Raw genomic sequence first — 7,588 nt, 5'->3', positions numbered from 1 at the left:
TGTGGGTGGCTTCATCTCTTTTATTAAATGCCACTCTACCAATGAGAGGTTAGACTGTGGTGGTATTCTAATTGTACTGAAATGTGATTTTGATTGTATGTTAATAAATAAAGTTGCCCGGAGGTCAGAGCTATTAGAGCCATAGACAGAGTGTGGCGGTGGTGGCACATGCCTTTAATCCCATAGATCTCTGTGTGTTCAGAGATACAGCCAGCATTGGAGACATATGCCTTTAAGACCCGGGGGGGCTGTACATACAGACAGTGACGAGGCAGTCACGTGTTTGGGTTTACAACCAATGAGAAGGCAGAACAATAATACTATAAAAAGGACGTACAGACAGGATATAGCTCTCTTTCGGGAAGCTGCGACACTGCAGGTGGAAGGGTGAGATTTTAGCTCTGAGTTCTGACCTCTTGGCTTTCTCTTTTACATTGTTTCTGTGTTTCTTATTTAATAAGACGGTTGGTTACATCTACATTAGACTCTGTCAGCTTAGTTACTCTTTCAAGAATAACTTTTTCAGCTGCTGTTCCACTGCACATCAGAAGCCATTGGCCCACTGCCTGTTCAGCTACCTTCGAAGAAAAGGGTACTGTATCTTTTCCGGATTGCAAAGGCCACTTCAGGGATGGTGCCATATTGTCCTGGCCTCAGAAGATGCCTTTTGATAAAGCCATAACTACACTTGTTTTGGTAAGAATCAGTAGTCCTTTGTTTTGTGTCCTGTCTGTCCATTTTGTCCTGCTGTCAGCAGTTGATTTGAGGATACTTTGTTGTCCAGTGGCTAATTTTTGCCACAATGAAAGTTAACTCCATATGCAGTTTCTTCAATGCCCATATCTTCTCTGAAGTAGATTGGTACTGCCAAGAGCCAACATGTCTCATAGTCATAACAAAAAGAAAATTTTTTTAAGTTATTAAAACATTTTAAATGCCATATTCTGTAGATCTCTGAAAGGTTTGAAGATGACCTGTCTATCTAAAATATATCTGCTCAACCTTGAAAACATACCTAATATGACTACAAGTTCTATTGTAATGTCTAACTACTAACTTTCATTTCTTTATATCCTAATAGTTGTTAATAATAACATTCAAGGAATAGGAAATTGCATTACATTGTTAAATGAACTGTAAAAGTACAATATCTTGAACATGATTAGAAACATATGTACAGCATTTTCTTTTTTAAGCAAATGACACAGACCCAAATTACCAGCTTTTTTAAACCTAAGATTAACATTACATATTTAAACAATTGTCAGAACTGACAAATTTGCCAGCATCCATGCACAACTAGAAAACATCCTTAATTTACACTAAACCAGAAATGTATTACCATTGATGTAGTAATAGCTTTCATTACTAAATACTGAAAATAAAATTGAAATATTTCTGTGGAAGGTTCATCTGGCAATGTTAACTTCACAGCAGGCTGACACTACTCACTCACATGTCAACACAATGGGAAGGAAGCAAATCCATGCTGGTGTTAAACAACAGTCTTGTCCTAGCACTACTCAAGAGTCACAGGGCTCACCTCAGATTACGTTTTGTTTTCTTTTGTTTAAAGCAAAGTGCATACAGAGATTACAACAATTTTAAAGACCAAAAATTGGCCCTGTTTTGTGGTCCCAACAACAAACTCAAAAGTCTATGACAAATAGGGGCTCTGATGAGCTGTTTTATAAATACTTTAGATTAGGTACATACAGTTAAACACAAAGTCGAGTTCGTTTGAAATCTTAAAAAAAAAAAAAGTTCCTGTTATTCCTCAACTGGTGCTTGTTATGGTTTATCGTTTCTGTTACACGTGTGCATTGAATTACTTGTTATCCAAGCGTAGCAGGTGCTCCTTACCATTTATCGCCAAGGACTTTTACTGTCCGTCTTCCTCAACTTCTACTCTTTCTTGACCATTCTCCACAGTTCTTTGTAGTAATTTTTTGCCATTAACTGTTTTAGTAGAAGCTGATATTGATTTGAAGTTGCCAATTGTGCTACCGCCAAATGATGCTGAAGAGAAGGAAGTGATACCCCCATGCCCTAGTGAGCCAAACGGAGTGAATCCTGTATCAAAAGCAGGAAATCCACCTCCAAAAGGAGGAAATCCACTGAAGGCAGAGAAAAACGAGCCTGTACCTTGGTTTCTGCTTCCTCAGGGACCCCTTCGGTTCCCAAAGAAGTCATCAAATGGGTCTTCAAAGAGGTCAAATGAAAATGGGTCCCTTCCACCAAAAAATTCCCTGAAGACATCATCTGGATTCCGGAATGTGAAGCCAAACTCAAACGGACTGTCAAAATGACTTCCACCTCCTCCTCCTCCACTATTTAATCCTTCTTTGCCATATTTGTCATAGATGTCCCACTTTTTTGCATCCGATAACACCTCATATGCCTCAGCCACTTGTTTGAATTTCCGCTCTGCTTCTTCTTTATTTTTAAGATTTTTGTCCGGATGCCATTTCAGTGCCTGTTTCCGATACGCCTTTTTTTTTTTTTTTTTTTGGTTTTTTCGAGACAGGGTTTCTCTGTGTAGCTTTGCGCCTTTCCTGGAGCTCACTTGGTAGCCCAGGCTGGCCTCGAACTCACAGAGATCCGCCTGGCTCTGCCTCCCGAGTGCTGGGATTAAAGGCGTGCGCCACCAACGCCCGGCTGCCGATACGCCTTTTTAATGTCCTCAGGTAAGACATGTCTCTGCACACCCAGAACTTCATAGTAATCCACCATGTTTTAATAGATTGTTGGAACAAATGTGAGGACGAGGCAACTTGTGGGGGAGGGGGAGAGGTTGGGTGGCCAGTCTCCTCTCAGCTCTAGCACAACTGTGCTTGTGGTGGTGGCAGCATGTACAGCATTTTCTAACAATCTCAATATATATAATTTGTATACAATATACAAAAATCCAATCCAATGTAAAGTATTAAAAACTAGCAATTGTCTTTTAAAGGTAGATTCAATAATCTATCTTTTTATCTATATCATATCTATATCTTCTCTTTACTTTTCTGAGTAGATTCAATATCTACCCTCTATTCTTTTTTTTTTTTTTTTTTTTTTTGGTTTTTCGAGACAGGGTTTCTCTGTGTAGCTTTGTCTACCCTCTATTCTATCATTTCTATATATCTTTTTTTAAACAACAACCTTAAATCTAATCTCCTTTGCTTAGCCTTTTTCCTAACCCTTAACAACAACTTGTAACCAACCCTCCTAAACAATGATTATTATCCCAGACCCAAAACCCAATGAAAGACCAAAAACCACCCACCCCACACCACCTCTTTGGGAATGTGGGCATCGTGTTCTTAAAATTGCTTCCTGCTGGTTGTGGGAGAAGACATCTTTATTCTGAAAAGAAAAAAATTGGGTTAATTGTCAGATTCTAGGAAAGGTAGCTATATCCTTTGTTGTCCAGTTTGAGCATAATGCCAAAGTTCAGGGTTTATCTCAAGTCCTTATTCAAGTAGTCTGTGAAACTGGATCATCTCAGCTAGCCCTCTCAAAATTGCTCTGAGCACTTTGTAGTCCAAAGCTGATCTGTAGGTGATGTTTGTCAGCTTAGTGGTATTATTATTGTCCATGTGGAATCGTTGTTGTCGGGCCCCATCATCTTTCTGGAGACTACAAATTTGATGTTAGGCCTGGTCATGATTCCCTGAAGAAAACTGATAGAGACTCGAACACAAAAACATGTATAGGCAGCTAAATGAAGCCTTTTTTCTAGAATTAGTTAGTACTCTATATGACCATTAATATCTTAACAAAGTTTAATATATATATATATATATATTAATCTTGTAAATTTGATATAAAATTCATACTTTAAGAAAAGTTTAAAGAATCAGAATAGAATCAAAGAAATGAGATTAGTAGCAATAGGATAGTTCCTTAATTTTTTTGTTTTCTCCTGTCCCATATCAGAAGATGGCTCTTTTCTTCTGGCATGATACAGAGAGTTTGCATTTTCCCTTTAACAACATGCTTGGATCTAAAGAAGGAGAGAGCCATTTTCCAACTCCAAAGCCAGCTTTAATTTTTAATTAAACTGGGACTACAAGAAGACCATTTGTGTTAAGTGTCTTTAGAGAAGAGCAGAAACAAACATTTGGAAAGACTTATGAAAATTTATAGATGATATACCAATAGGCCAATTTACTCTTTTTATTGGGACATTTTTTCTAGATGATTTGTCCTTTTTCTTCAGATGTCTCATTTGTCTAGTGTTCTTCAGATTCCTTAGCCTTCATTCTCCTGAAAGACAGAAACAAAAGCCTTTTCCCCACACTAACTTTGGGGAGGTTCCCTTTGGCAAGTTATATCTGATTAAAGAAAAGGTATGTATTAATGGTATAAGTTAGTTTAAATTGGATGGTCTTGCTGGTTGATGAACTATCACCTCCTCTAATTAAGAGGTCTCTCTTGTTCAAATCAAACTATTGATTATAGTATTAAGGCAACTCCATGAAGTTAAAAGGGAGGTTTATTTTGTGGGGTAACTTACAAGCAAAGGGATAGGTTACAGGGTCTGGGAAAGGTGTAGCACAGTCCAGTGGTATTCTCTGGAGAACTCTGCTCAGTCTACCTCCAGCGTCCAGGGTCCAGGAACCAAGAGAGCTGGCCCATCCAGATCTCGGGTCTTCAGGTTCCTCTCTTGGCTCCGCCTTGTCGGTGTGACAGTTACCAAAGCCTCAATGGGGGTAGTATTTCCAGGTCAAAGCTGGAACAGCTACCCCCTACATCGAACCTTTATCAATTTTGATGGTATCCACAGCTTATCTTCTCCTGTAGAAACAAAAGCAAAACCTTGTCCCCAATGTAACACATACCCTGGTTTCCATTCTGAGGTCAGCACATCCTTAAATCTGTGGGATGCTGAACTCTTCTTTGTCTTCTTCCTGGCTACTGTGAGCAGCTTGCTCCACCATGCATTTGTCTCCAGAATGATGTACTGCTTCACCATAGTCCCCAAAGCAACAAGGCCAATCAACCATGACTGTTGGAGAAAACTCTCCAAAACTATAAGAAGAAATAAGCCTGTCCTTTTAAGTTGATTGTATCAGATATTTTGATATAGAAATAAAAGGCTACATATCACATCATTAATCTAACCATGGGTACTTAAGTTTATTCTGTATCTTTGCTATTGTGAATAATATTGCATTAAACATGAGAGTGCAGGTGCCTCTTTGAAATACTGATTCCTTTTCTTTGGATATATACCCAGTAGTGGAATGAGTATATCACACAATAGTTCTATTTGTAGATTCTTGATGAGGATCCCTGCTGTTTTCTCTACTTGCTATATAATTACATTCCTACCAACATAGTCTGAGAGTTTCTCTTTCTTCCCATCCTCACCAGATTTTATATTTTTATAATAGCCATTCTAACTATGATCTAATGATATCTTATAGACTAATAGAACAAAAAGAGAACCCCTAAATAAGTGCATGTATTTTTATCTAAGTAATTTTTTTACAAAAGCAACAAGAACATACTTTGAAGAGAGAACAGTATCTAATCAATGATATTAGAAAACTGGGTATCCATGTACAGAAGAATGAAACTATACCCCTACCCCTCACCATGTACAAACACTGATTAAAAATAAACCAAAAGTTCACATGTAAAATATACAAGAAACTGAACACCATAAAACAAGTAGTCCAATTTAAAAGCTTGTGAGTGATCTGAATCACTATCCTCAAAAGAAAATTATTAAATGGCCAACAAGTTAAAGAAAAAAGCATTCAACATCACTAATCCTCATTATTTTTGTAGTTGTGGTTACTGTTTCATGTATAAATCTTATGCTGGTTTGTGGTGCCTCATTTCCACCAGTGTCTTCAAATCATCTTTCACTTTCTGAAATCTTTCACATCTTTTACATCTGCCTTGGGATATTCTGCTACTCCCATGGCCTGTGGCCTTAAATTTCATTAATCTAATTAAAGATTTGTTTTCCATTTTTCTGTGACTTTTGGAACTGTGACCCTTAATTCTGGAGCAATCTGATTTCTGCTCCGGTTCTGAGAAGGCATTGTTCGCTCAGTTCACTCCTGTTCTGTCCATACTTAGCACTGCTTGGCTAGGTCACTGACTAATTTGTGGTTTGGGGTTGTAACAGTTTTTGATAGTATCTTTTTCCTCTTTGAAGCTGCCTTTGAAGCAAGGCCAGCCCATCATTTTAACTCAGTTTACTGAAAAAGGAAAATAACCCAAGATCTTGAAGGAATTTCCTTTCTAAGTTGGTATCTTTTGCAGGCCGACAGATAACATTATAGGCCATGAGCATGGTATGTCCTGCCTCCATCAGTCCCCAAACCAAGTCAGTCATGCAAGAGGAGCTGGTCCTGGCAATAGGTACTTGTGGCCCCATCTTGAAGGCTGCCCTAGGTTGGGAAGCCTTACCCTATCTAAGGGCTTATCAGTGGGTAAGATGATCTCTGACCTCTTCCAGAACCATATCCACTGTGAGGGCCATATCCACTGTGTCAGTGAAATATCACAATATAGATTCAGGATATGTTTGACATCTGGGCAGCAGTCACACTGGGGACCAGTCCCCACCAGGTTGCTTAAGACAGTGCAAATAAGGGGTTGCCTCAGTGTTCCTAACTGTGGCTAGAAGTGTCTAGTGAGCAGGGCTATCAGACACCTTGTTCAAGCCCTTTTGCTGAGCAAAGTAAGGTTTCTTCAGCAACTCTGGCTGTTTCTTTAACCACGACCTAGACATTAGACTGAGGCCTTTCTCACCCAATTGGGAGGTTAAAGAGAATGTGGCCTTCATAATCTCTGAAAGGTTAAGAGAAGGAGGCATCTCTCCAGTGGCCCCCAGGGCAGGACAGAGCAGAGCAGAGCAATCTGGAGCTCCTTGTCAACACAGGGGCCAGGCAGGAATTGGCAGGAAATTCCTTGGGAGCCAAGTACATGCAATCCTTGTGCCAAAAAGGTACCCCAAGGGAATGGTATGCCACTTAGAGTTTATTAGTCAAAATCAGAGTTCTACATATGGATGACAATTGATTTGTCATGGGTTTGTAGATGCTACAGGGGGCAGAAGTCTATGCTAGGCTGCGACCTTTGTGCCTGCAACTGAAAATAAAGTCAGTTGGACTAGAAGCAGGGAGAGACAGAGGATGAGGATGCAGAAGCCACTTGGCCTCTTGATACCTCAAACTCCCACCATGGAAGAGCCTTCTCACAGAACTGCATTTGGCCTTGCTCATAGAGATTTGCCAGGAGGTGATGAGACCAGGTGAGGTGGTTGATCAGCAGTTCCATGTGGTCTGCAATGATCTGATCTACACTGAACCAAGCTGGGCATAAAACAAATGAACAACTTCTGGTTTATTTCTCCTGTGGTCAACCATAACCTAAAACCATAAAGGTGATTAAGAAAATTAGCTCCAGATTAGTGCCATGGGCACAGTATGCTTAATACTTGCTGTCTGTGATCTGGGAACATCTTGCTCCCTCTGCCTGCACCAGCACTATGTACCTACAAACATGAACCTTATGCTTCAGAGGCACACATTGCCCTCAACTTCCCAAGATCTCTCAATAACTCCTCAGCAGGCCATGT

The 7,588-nt window shown here is 39.6% G+C and overlaps 1 pseudogene; it reads right to left on the bottom strand.

Moving 5' to 3' along the window:
* Positions 1-1,828: 1,828 nt before the first annotated feature.
* LOC143271111 (dnaJ homolog subfamily B member 6-like) lies at positions 1,829-2,733 on the bottom strand (annotated as a pseudogene).
* Positions 2,734-7,588: the final 4,855 nt, after the last annotated feature.

The sequence above is a fragment of the Peromyscus maniculatus genome, chromosome X (assembly GCF_049852395.1).
Source record: "Peromyscus maniculatus bairdii isolate BWxNUB_F1_BW_parent chromosome X, HU_Pman_BW_mat_3.1, whole genome shotgun sequence".
Classification (NCBI taxonomy): domain Eukaryota; kingdom Metazoa; phylum Chordata; class Mammalia; order Rodentia; family Cricetidae; genus Peromyscus; species Peromyscus maniculatus.
Note: the sequence above shows the minus strand (reverse complement) of the source record. Positions and strands in the feature narration are given on the sequence as shown.